This window comes from Dipodomys merriami, unplaced genomic scaffold, assembly GCF_024711535.1.
Source record: "Dipodomys merriami isolate MVZ:Mamm:240054 unplaced genomic scaffold, mDipMer1.0.p SCAF_20, whole genome shotgun sequence".
NCBI classification, from domain to species: domain Eukaryota; kingdom Metazoa; phylum Chordata; class Mammalia; order Rodentia; family Heteromyidae; genus Dipodomys; species Dipodomys merriami.
The window spans coordinates 279,398-290,805 of NW_027203382.1; the positions used below are offsets into that span (position 1 = coordinate 279,398).

Genomic DNA, 11,408 nt, shown 5'->3' on the forward strand with positions numbered 1-11,408 from the left:
TAAATCAAATGTCTCATTTCAAATATTTTTCTCATTCTTTTTAGTGTTATGTGTGTACATATGCATGAGTGAATATATATATATATGTATATTCTGCACACCTAATCTGTGTATATACATAGGAAATACCTCCTAGTTTCTTATTTCTTTTCCATCCTGTTTTATTTGATATTTGTAGAGCCACAGACATTCTGCATATAGTATAGTCATAATTACTAATCTTTCCTTTCTTGTCTTCACTTTTAATTCTTGTTTAAAAAATAATTTGTAAGCCATGTCCTGGTAGCTCACACCTTTAATCCTAGATACTCAGGAGGCTAAGATCTGAGAACTGCGGTTTGAAACTAGACCAGGCAGGAAAATCTGTGAGACTCAATGCCAATTAGCTGTAGAAAGGCTCAACTGAAGTCATGGCTCAAGTGGTAAATTGCTAGCCTTGAGCAAAAAAATGGTTAGAAACTGCCAAGGCTCTGAGTTCAAGCCCTTTGACTGGCATACATACACAAATACTCTTTAAAAGAAAAATAAAAAATAAATTATACAAAAACTAAATTTATTTTTCCCCTTAAGAAAGGGTCTTGCTATGTGGGTTCAGTATGTCCAGCTACAAATTTTACAGTGTATTTATGGATTTGAAATTTGATTTTATCTGAGAGCAATTGTGTATGGACAAAAATAATTTGAGTTCTCACAAACAGCTATACAGTACCAAATCATTTATCTTGACTGATCAAGAAAATGTGGTATATTTTCTTGATACATTCATCTACTGAGAGGCATCTGGGTTGGATCCATACCTTAGCTATGGTGAATAATGCTGCAATAAACATAGTTGTGCTGGTAGCTTTAAAATGGTCTTGTTTGTGATCATTTGGGTAAATGCCCAAAAGTGGGATTGCTGGGTCATAAGGGAGCTCTATGTGGAGTCTTTTTTGGGGGGGTGGAGGGGTGGGGTCGGGTCGTGGGGCCAGAACTCTGGCCCTGGCGCTGTCCCTCAGCTCTTCAGCTCAAGGCTAGCGCTCTACCACTTGAGCCACAGCACCACTTCCGGCTTTTTTTTTCTTTTTGCTTATGTGGTGCTGAGAAATCGAACCCAGGACCTCATGCATGCAAGGCAAGCACTCTACCACTGAGCCAGCTCCCCAGCCCATATGTGGAGTCTTTTGAGGAACCTCCATACTACTTTCCAAAGTGGTTGAACAAGTTTACACTACCACCAACAATGCAGTAAGGTTCCCTTCTGTCCACATCCCCTCCAGCATCTGTTGTTATCAGAGTTCTTGATTATAGCCATTCTAACTGGAGTGAGGTGGTATCTCAATATTGTTTTGGTTTGCATTTCTTTTAGGCTAGAGAGGTTGAGCTTTTCTTCATGTGTCTATAGGCCATCCTTCTTTCCTCTTCAGAGAAGTTTCTCTTTAAGTCTTTAGCCCACTTGTTTATTGTTTCTTTGAGGATTTGTTGTTGGGGGATTTAATTTTTTGAGTTCCAGGTATATTTTAGACATGAGTCGCTTGTCCATTGTATGGCTAGTAAAGATTTTCTCCCAATCCGTGGGCTTTCTGTTGATCTTGGTAGCTATGTCCTTTGCCATGCAGAAGCTTTGCAATTTCATGCAGTCCCATTTGTCCAACATTTCTTTGATTTGTTGTGTTTCTGGGTATCTTTTTTTTTTAATAATATTTTTTTTATTGTGAAAATACCGTACAGAGGGGTTACATTTACATGGGCAAGGTAGTGAGTAGATTTCTATCAAGCATTGTTGCCTCCTCCTTTGGTTCTCAATCCCATCCCTTCCCATCTCCCACAGCCCCAACCCCTACCTCCCACTCACCCCTTGGGCCAAAGTTGTAAAGTTCATTTTTCTACCTAACCTCTTGTACATCTTATTGTTGCAATGGGTCCACCTGTATCCCTATTTAAGCGATTTGTTTTTTCTCTTTCCCACAACAAATTATACCAACATCAAATACAGTGAAAGCAGGGGTTACACCATGGGGGAGGGTCATACAAATCAACAAAGAAACCATCTTATAAATATGTTAGAAACAATAGCAAGACAGAAAAAAAAACATTTGAATACTTATCTTGGGGTTAATTTCACCTAATATCAACTAATCTGACCTTTTCTGCTTGTCTCAGACATTTACTAGTTATTGCAAATAAGGGAAACCATGTTTCTTTGGGCCTGGCTTACTTCACTTAATATAATTTTTTCCAAGTCTTTCCATTTCCTAACAAATGGGGCAATGTCATTCTTTCTGATGGAGGCATAGAATTCTAGAAAATGTGGTGTATATACACAATGGAATTCTGAGTCTCTTTTAAAAAAATGTCTGCCTGTGCCAAGGAGACCTAGGGTTGCTCGTATTCCATTCTGTAGTGTTTTCAGAGTGTCTGCTTTGACTCTGAGGTCTTTGATCCATTTGGAATTGATTCTGGTACAGAGTGATATATAAGGATCTAGCTTTAGCTTTCTACAAGTAGTTAACCAATTTTGCCAGCACTACTGAAGAGGCTGTCTTTCTTCCATTCTATTTTTTAGCTCCCTTATTGAAGATTAGATGGCTATAGGTCTGTAGGTTCATTTCTGGGTTTTCAATTCTATTCCACTGGTCCTGAGGTATGTTCTTGTACCAGTACCAAGCTGTTTTGATTATTATGGCCTTGTAGTAGAGTTTGAAATATGGTATTGATATTCTTCCAGCAATGTTCTTTCTGTTAAGGATCGTTTTTGCTATTTGGGGTCTTTTATTATTCTATATGAATTTTTGGAATGCCTCTTCTATTTCCTTGAAGAATGAGAATGGAATATTGATAGGTATGGCATTAAATTTGTAGATAGCCTTGGGAAGTATTGCCATTTTCACGATGTTGATCCTTCCAATCCAGGAGCATGGGAGGTTTTTCTACTCTCTAAGTTCTGTTTTGATTTTCTTTTTCAGGTTTCTAAAGTTTTCATCATAAAGCTCCTTGGAATTCTATGCCTCCATCAGAAAGAATGCCATTGCCCCATTTGTTAGGAAATGAGTAGACTTGGAAAAAATTATATTTAGTGAAGTAAGCCAGGCCCAAAGAAACATAGGTCCCATCGTTTCCCTTTTTTGTAATAACTAGTATATGTCTGAGTCAAGCAGAAATGGTCGGATAAGTTGATGTTAGGTGAAATGAACCCCGAGATAAGTACTCAAATGGTTTATCTTTCTTGCTATTGTTTCTAACATATTTATAAGATGATTTGTTTGTTGCTTTGTATGTCTCTCCTATGGTATAACCCCTGTTTTCACTGTAATTGATGTTGGTATAATTTGTGGAGGGGAAGGGAAAAAAAACAATTGTTTAACTAGGGATACAGGTGGACCCATTGCAACAATAAGATGTACAAAAGGTTATGTCGAAAAATGAACTTTACAACTTTGGCCTGGGGAGAGGGGGGTAGGAGCAAATGTGGGAGGGGGGAGAGGGAAAGGGATAGGAAGGGGAAACAAAGTAGGCAACTATGCTTGATAAGAAATGTACTCATTACCTTCCCCATGTAAAAAAAAAGAAAATATGAAATATATGTATATGTATATATATATGATTTCTATGCCTCCATCAGAAAGAATGACACCACCCTATTTGTTAGGAAATTGAAAGACTTGGAAAAAATTATATTAAGTAAGTCAGGAGTAAGTCAGGCCCAAAGAAAAATAGGTCTTATGGTTTCCCTTATTTGCAATAACTAGTATACATCCAGGATAATCTTACCAGACAAGTGGAAAAGGTTAAAAGCTATGTACATATGACCATATAAGATGATGCTAAGTGAAATGAACCCCAAGATAGGTACCCAAGAGGTTTTTTTCTTTGTTGCTGTTGTTTTTAATGTACCATGTGATTTTTTTGTTTTGTTTGTATGTTCTTTCCCCTATGGTATAATAGCTGTTTTCACTGTATTTGATTCTGGTGTTCTGCATCTTGTATATACACTTTTCTCATTTGGGAAGGGGAAGAGAAATAGCAAAATGCTGAAATAAGGATACAGGTTGACCCATTATACAATGAGATGTTCAAGACAGTATGTTGGAAATGAACTGTACAAATTTCTTTTGGTGGCTGGGGGAGAGACAGCAGTTGGAGAGGTGGGGCAGGAAAGGATAGTAGAAGAAATCAAAGGAGGGGGTAACAATGCTAGATAGGAAATGTACCCATTACCTTATTCATGTAACTGCAACCTCTCTATACAGTGTCTTTACAATAAAAAATTTTAAAAATTGGCACATAGCAAATATTGATTTTTTACCTAAATAAGCCTAACTAGCTTCTTTGAATAATTATTGTTCACATCAGTGCAATACAATTTCTTAATAACTGGAAGTCAGTGGAGCCTTAACAATAAGGTAGTGATAATGAAAGAGTGAATGTACAGCCAAACACTTCAGGTTCAACATCAGTCCTTACAGTGGGGGGAAATTAAATGATCTCCATTAGAGATTTTTCATTTGTGAAATGTATATTATTTACATATTTTATATTATTTACATGATATTTTATATTTTTTACATATTTAATGTTGAGGGTGATAATCTTAAGAATAAATTTTAAAAAATAATGTTGCCCAGTACAGAGTCATATCTAAGTGTAAGCACTACCATTATTCTGTTATAGCAAATCTTGATGTCTCTTTCTCTAAATGTTTCTTTTTTTATTATTTAATCTTTCACAAAAGGGTTGGCCCTAATTCTTTATTTTTTTTATTTAAATTTTATTGTGAGAATACCATGCAGAGGAGTTAACAGTTACATGAGCAAGATAAAGAGTACATTTCTTATCAAGCATTGTTGCCTCCTCTTTGTTTCCCCTTCCCATCCCTTCCCATACACTCCCTCCACCCCCCACCAGATGCTCCCCCCCACTCCCCACTAAAGTAGTAAAGCTCGTTTTTTGACATAACGACTTGTACATCTCATTGTTGCAATGGGTCCACCTGCATCCCTAGTCAAACGATTTGTTTTTTCCCTTCCCCTCCACAAATTATACCAACATCAAATGCAGTGAAAGCATGGGTTATACTGTGGGGGAGGGACATACTAAGCAACATAGAAATAATCTTATAAATATGTTAGAAATAATCTCATGAAAGGAAAAAAAAACATTTGATGAATTATCTTGGGGTTCATTCCCCTAACGTCAACTTATCTGACCTTTTCTGCTTGATTCAGACATTTACTAGTTATTGCAAATAAGGGAAATCATGGGTCCAATGTTTCTTTGGGCCTGGCTTACTTCACTTAAAATAATTTTTTCCAAGTCTTTCTATTTTCTAACAAATGGGGCAATGTCATTCTTTCTGATGGAGGCATAGAATTCCATTGTGTATAAATACCACATTTTCTTGATCCATTCATCTACTGAGGGGCATCTGGGTTGGTTCCATATCTTAGCTATGGTAAATAATGCTGCAATAAGCATAGTTGTGCTGGTAGCTTTAGTGTGGTCTTGTTTGTGATTATTTGGGTAAATGTCCAAAAGTCAGATTGCTGGGTCATAGGGAAGCTCTATGTGGAGTCTTTTGAAGAACCTCCATACTGCTTTCCAAAGTGGTTGAACAAGTTTACACTCCCACCAACAAAGCAGTAAGGTTCCCTTTTGTCCACATCCCCTCCAGCATCTGTTGTTATTAGAGTTCTTGATTATAGCCATTCTAACTGGAGTGAGGTGGTATCTCAATGTTGTTTTGATTTGCATTTCTTTTATGGCTTCTTTTTTTTTGGGGGGGGGTCCAGTCGTGGGGCCTGAACTCTGGGCCTGGGTGCTGTCCCTCAGCTCTTCAGCTCAAGGCTAGCATTCTACCATTTGAACCACTGCACCACTTCTGCCTTCTTTTCTTTTTGCTTATGTGGTGCTGAGGAATCGAACTCAGGGCCTTATGCATGCAAGGCAAGCACTCTACCACTGAGACACCTTCCCAGCCCTCTCAATGTTTCTTATACAATTTAAGTATATTTTCGCTTGAGTTTTTCAACTTCCTGAGTGTAACATCATTTTTAATGAAATTACATTCATGTCATAGAAGACTTTGCAAGGAATGGAGTAAGTATGATATTTATAGGCACTATCTCTTGCATGGAACATTGTTTCTCTCTCTTCTTTACCTTCTACCTTCTTAGTTTTGTTACTGTTTCCCTAAAATTTTATATTGTTCTTCCAGAAAAAAAACTACTTATCTATACATGTACAATACTGTATTTGTTTTTAAAATGTTTTCTTTCTTTATTTAAAATCTTTATATTAATCCTGGTTTATTGGCAAATTATTAATTTTGTAAAATAATGTTAGTTTATTATGCATTGAACTATTAAATTCAATTAATTTGTATATTTAACAAATAAAAATTGAAAAAACTGTAAATGATGCGATTTTTTTCTTTTGCTATCTCCTTACTTTATTTTAATCTCTGCCTGAGTTATGACCTCAAATAAAATACTGTGGAGCCATAGAGAAGTGAATATGACATTTTTATTCTTCTTTTTTTTTGGGGGGGTCTGGTCGTGGGGCCTGAACTCTGGGCCTGGGCGCTGTCCCTCAGCTCTTCAGCTCAAGGCTAGCGCTCTACCACTTGAGCCACAGCGCCACTTCCGGCTTTTTTCTTTTTTCTTATGTGGTGCTGAGGAATCGAACCCAGGGCCTTGAGCATGCAAGGCAAGCGCTCTACCACTGAGCCACCTTCCCAGCCCCAACATTTTTATTCTTTATTTTTAAAGAGCACTTTAATTTTGTTAACATTGTTACAGATAGCTTTTTGAAACATTCTTATTAGCTGTATTTATTACTGTATTTTGAAATTTCATATTCTAGCTTACTAGCCATTTTTAATACAAAATAAGAAGCAAATATTTCTTCTACTTTCCTTTAGTGATATTACTTTACTTTGAGTTACAAATATTTTATTAGTTACCTTGATGTTGGCTTGTTAAATATTTCTATAGAACTCTTAATTTGATGGAATTTGGACTCCAAAATGTAGTTTTTAAATCTAGCTTAGTTTCTCTTTATATATTTTGTTGACATAAATTTAGTAGTTTATATACACAAAGCCATACCCATATAGTAAGATACATAACAATTGGCCTAAGTTATATGTACTATTATAATATTATGATTCTATTGGAAACGTATATTTGCCTAATATTGTTCTGGCAATAAATTTTTTTCAGAGTTTTTCTTTCTTTTTCTGCTTCCAACTAATTTTGACATGATTTATAATTGTAAGTACTAGAAAAAAAATTTGTATTTAATTCTCTGATGTGTCCCTTTTTAATTTTAGGTGACATTTGTCAATTTTATTCTTTTTTAAAATTTTGTTGTTGGGAATGGACAGAGGGATTACAGCTACATAAGTAAGGTAATGAGTACATCTCTTGTCAAACATTGTTACTCTCTCCCTCTTTTTCTACCAATTTCCCTTCCTCTTGACCCCCTTCTCCCCAACTTGTAAAGTTTATTTCCAACATATTGTCTTGTAAGTATTGCTGTTGCATTGGTTCATCCATTGTTCAATGTTTCACCATATTGTTATTTCCCTACCCTTTAGCAGATCATATAAACATATAGACAGGTGATATCTGCCTTCTTAACTGGCAACTGGTTCTCCTTATAACTATTTTATAAATAATTTTATTTTTTAGACTCATATTCTCCACTTATTGATATTCTAGATTACTTTGCTTAGGTTTTGTAGTTTTTAAACTTCCTTTAGTTTTCTTTCATGTTTTTAAATAATCTTTTTTTCCTAATTTTTGAATTTTAAATTATATATTAATTGAACATAGGAACTTCATTCTTCATTCTTTATGCTTAATCCATGTACATATATTCATCAATACATATATTCATATATCTACCTATAAATGTAAACATAGATTCCTTTATTATAAATTTTATATTTTATACCCCATATTTAGTATTTCTATTTAGTATTTTATATTTTGAATAGAATTTTGTATTTAGTGTTATTAGAATACCTATACATTTAGCAATGCCTTTTGCATTCTTGCTCTTCTTTAACTTTAACTTTCTTAGAGTAAAAATCTGAATATTTAGAGAGGATTACCAGCCAGTAGTCTTTGAACCATCATTTGTCTAAATACTCATTTCACTTCTGTATTCTTAAATCTAAATTGAGGCTCCTTAAGCTTTCTCCCTCTTTTGCCACAGACTGACTAACAGCCGGCCAATGCCTGGCAGAAATGCTTACCTTTACCTTCAGTCTTTCTCCAGGTGAGACCAGAATCCAGGGCAATGTCTTCTCATCTCCCTCAGGCTTATGCCATGAACATAAAATTTGGGCAGATGCCCGAGCCTTCATGTTTCAAGGTGAAAACCGTTTAAGCCGATACTGTAGCTGTTACAATGGGGCCAAACAGAAGAACAGTGATTATTGAGCAGAGTTGGGGAAATCCCAAACTAACAAAAGATGGTGCTACTGTTGCAAAGTCAATTGATTTAAAGGATAGATGTAAAAATATTGGAGCTAAATATGTTGAAGATCTTGCCAAAAACAAATGGAGAGGTTGGGGTTAGTCCCACCATTGCTGCTGTGCTGGCCCCATCTATTGCTAAGGAAGGCTTTGAGGAGATTAGCAAAGGTGATAATCCAGTAGAAATCAGAAGAGATGTGATGCTAGCTGTTGATGCAGTAATTGCTGAATTTAAGCAGTGGCCTAAACCTCTGACAACTCCTGAAGAAATTGCTTGGGTTGCTATAATTGTGCAAATGGAAACAAAGAAATTGGTAATATCATTACTGATTCACTCTAAAGGATGGAAAAAGACACTGAATGATGAATTAGAAATTACTGAAGCTTGAAGTTTGATCGAGGATATATTTCTCCTTACATTATTAATACATCAAAACATCAAAATGTGAATTCCAGGATTCCTATGTTCTATGAAGTGAAAAATAAATAAGTTTACAATCCTTTGTACCTGCTCTTGAAATTGACGAGGCTCACTGTATACTGTTGGTCATAATTGCTGAAGATATTATTGGAAAAGCCCTGAGTACACTGGTTTTGATTAAGCTCAAGGTTGGTCTTCAGGCTGTAATAGTCAAAGCTCTAGGTTTTGGTGACAACAGGAAGAACCAGCTTAAAGATATGACTATTTCTAATGGTGGTGCAGTATTTGGAGAAGTATAGTTGACTATAACTCTTGAAGACATTCAGGCTCATGACTTATGACAAGTTGGGGAAGTCATTGTGACTAAAGATGATGCCATGCTTTTGAAAGGAAAAAAAATGACAAGCCCAAATTAAAAATATGTTTAAGAAATCATTGAGCAGTTAGTTATCACAACTAGAGAATATGAAAAATAAAAAAATGAATTAAGGATCAACTGTCCTAAAAGTTGGTGGGACAAGTGATGGCAAGGTAAATGGAAAGAAACAGAATTGAAGAGCCTCTGAATGCTACAAGAGAAGTGGTTGGAGATGGCATTGTTCTAGGAGCAACTGTGCACTGATTTGGTGCATTCCAGCTTTGGATAAATTTAGACCTGCTAATGATGATCAAAAATTAGTATAGAAATTATTAAAAGAATGCTCAGTGTTCTCACAATGATCATTAATAAAAATGGAGATGTTGAAGGGTCTTTGATCGTTGAGAAAATCCTGCAGATTTCCTAAGAAGTAGGTTATGAGGCTATGCTTGGAGATTTTGTGAATTTGATGGAACAAGGCATCATTGAACCACAAAGATTCTAAGAATTGTTTTATTGGATGCTGCTCGTGTGGCTTCTCTAAAAAGTTCAGCAGATGTTGCAGTCACAGAAATTCCTAAAGAAGAGAAGGATTCTGCGATGGGTGCAGTGGGAGGTGGTGTAGGAGGTGACACATTCTAATTCCCAGAGCAGTGCTTTACCAATGTGAATGGACTGGGACAGGAAAGTCAAGGAAGCATTTCTCAACAATAACTTCAGAGAAGTCAGTTGATGAAAATGAATAAAGAAAATGCTGGCTGATAAAGTCACTATAACCATCAGTTACTGTTTTTAGCTGACAGTATATAATGGTTTACTGTTGGCATAGTCCAGGCCGAGAGATAATTAATTTTGCATTGTTGAATAAAATGACATTTATATATCCTTGATACGTGGTACAAGAGTCATGTACCAATGCACTACTTTGAGGTGAAATCACTGAGGCATTTCTACTGCTATTCTATTAAAATAAGGATTGTAGAACTTGCCGTAACCAGATGAGAAGTTCAGAAGTAGCCTTTCTGTGGAGAGTAAGAATAATTGTGAATAAAGTAGTATATATTCAATAATGTGACAACCTTTGTGTAATAAAATTTAGTTTTAAAGTTAAAAAAGAAAATTAAGTGTGTGCAAAATTCTACATGAGCATTTCTTTTTTGAGAGTGTCCTTTTTGTAGTCAAGGTGGCTCTCGAAATTTCAATCTTCTTCAATGCACATACATACAGGCTTTGCCACCAGGTTTTTAAGAGCCCACCTTCCACAAATTGTTCTTACTATTATTTTTCTCTTTTGACTGGTGGTGTTTTGTCTGTCCAAACCTCATGTATTTCTGCTTAAGTGGCTTTTCTCTTTTGCTTAATTTTAAATTTTTAGATTTGTTAAAGTTGCATACACACACTCTTATTCCTAGTGGGGTCAATATTTTGATGATAATAACTTCTATCAATTCTGGAAAATGATTTTAACAATTCCTATTAATATTATAACTTCTATTTTTAATCTGTTTTGCTACTTACCATAATAATTACAAATATTTTTCCTGTCTTCTGCTTTCTTTTTCACAATGCTAGTACCAAGCCCCTGAGATTTTCCTTGTATTTTAGGCAAATCTTATGCCACCAATCCATACCCCCAAGAAATTTGCCATTAAAAAAATCATCTTTTTCATCTTTATACTGTCCTTGCCAATCTTGATAACTCCTTGAGTTATATTTTTAAAGCTTTCATAATGTTTCTATTAATTCTATCTTAGTTCTTCAATTTTGTCACTGATTATGTAATTTTAATATTCGCATTTGTGGTTTCCAAAGGTTCTTTTTAGTAATATAAAAATACTTATAATTTGGGATATTTTGGTTTGGGTATTGTTGCCTTTATTGTTTCACAGTTATTCCACAAAGTATTTGGATACTTATATGGATAATCATTCCACGCTTCAAGATACTGCATGTATCAGAGTTCTCACTTGATTTCATTTTATCACGTTGGTTTTCATATATTTCCAAATTCAATAAGCTTTATGTGTAAGAATGTCATGCAGGAATTTTTTGACTGGTAAGTTGCTTTTGCTTCTGTTTGGCATCCCAAGCATATCAATGTATATATTTGTCATGCAGATGCATAAAAGTTCATAGTACTTATTTAACTTGTGGAAACTACTCGGCA

General features: G+C 35.3%; 1 pseudogene; it reads left to right on the forward strand.

The window, feature by feature from the left end:
* The window catches only part of LOC138832791 (60 kDa heat shock protein, mitochondrial pseudogene), an 84,580-nt pseudogene extending 74,697 nt beyond the window's left edge, over window positions 1-9,883 (forward strand).
* Window positions 9,884-11,408: the final 1,525 nt, after the last annotated feature.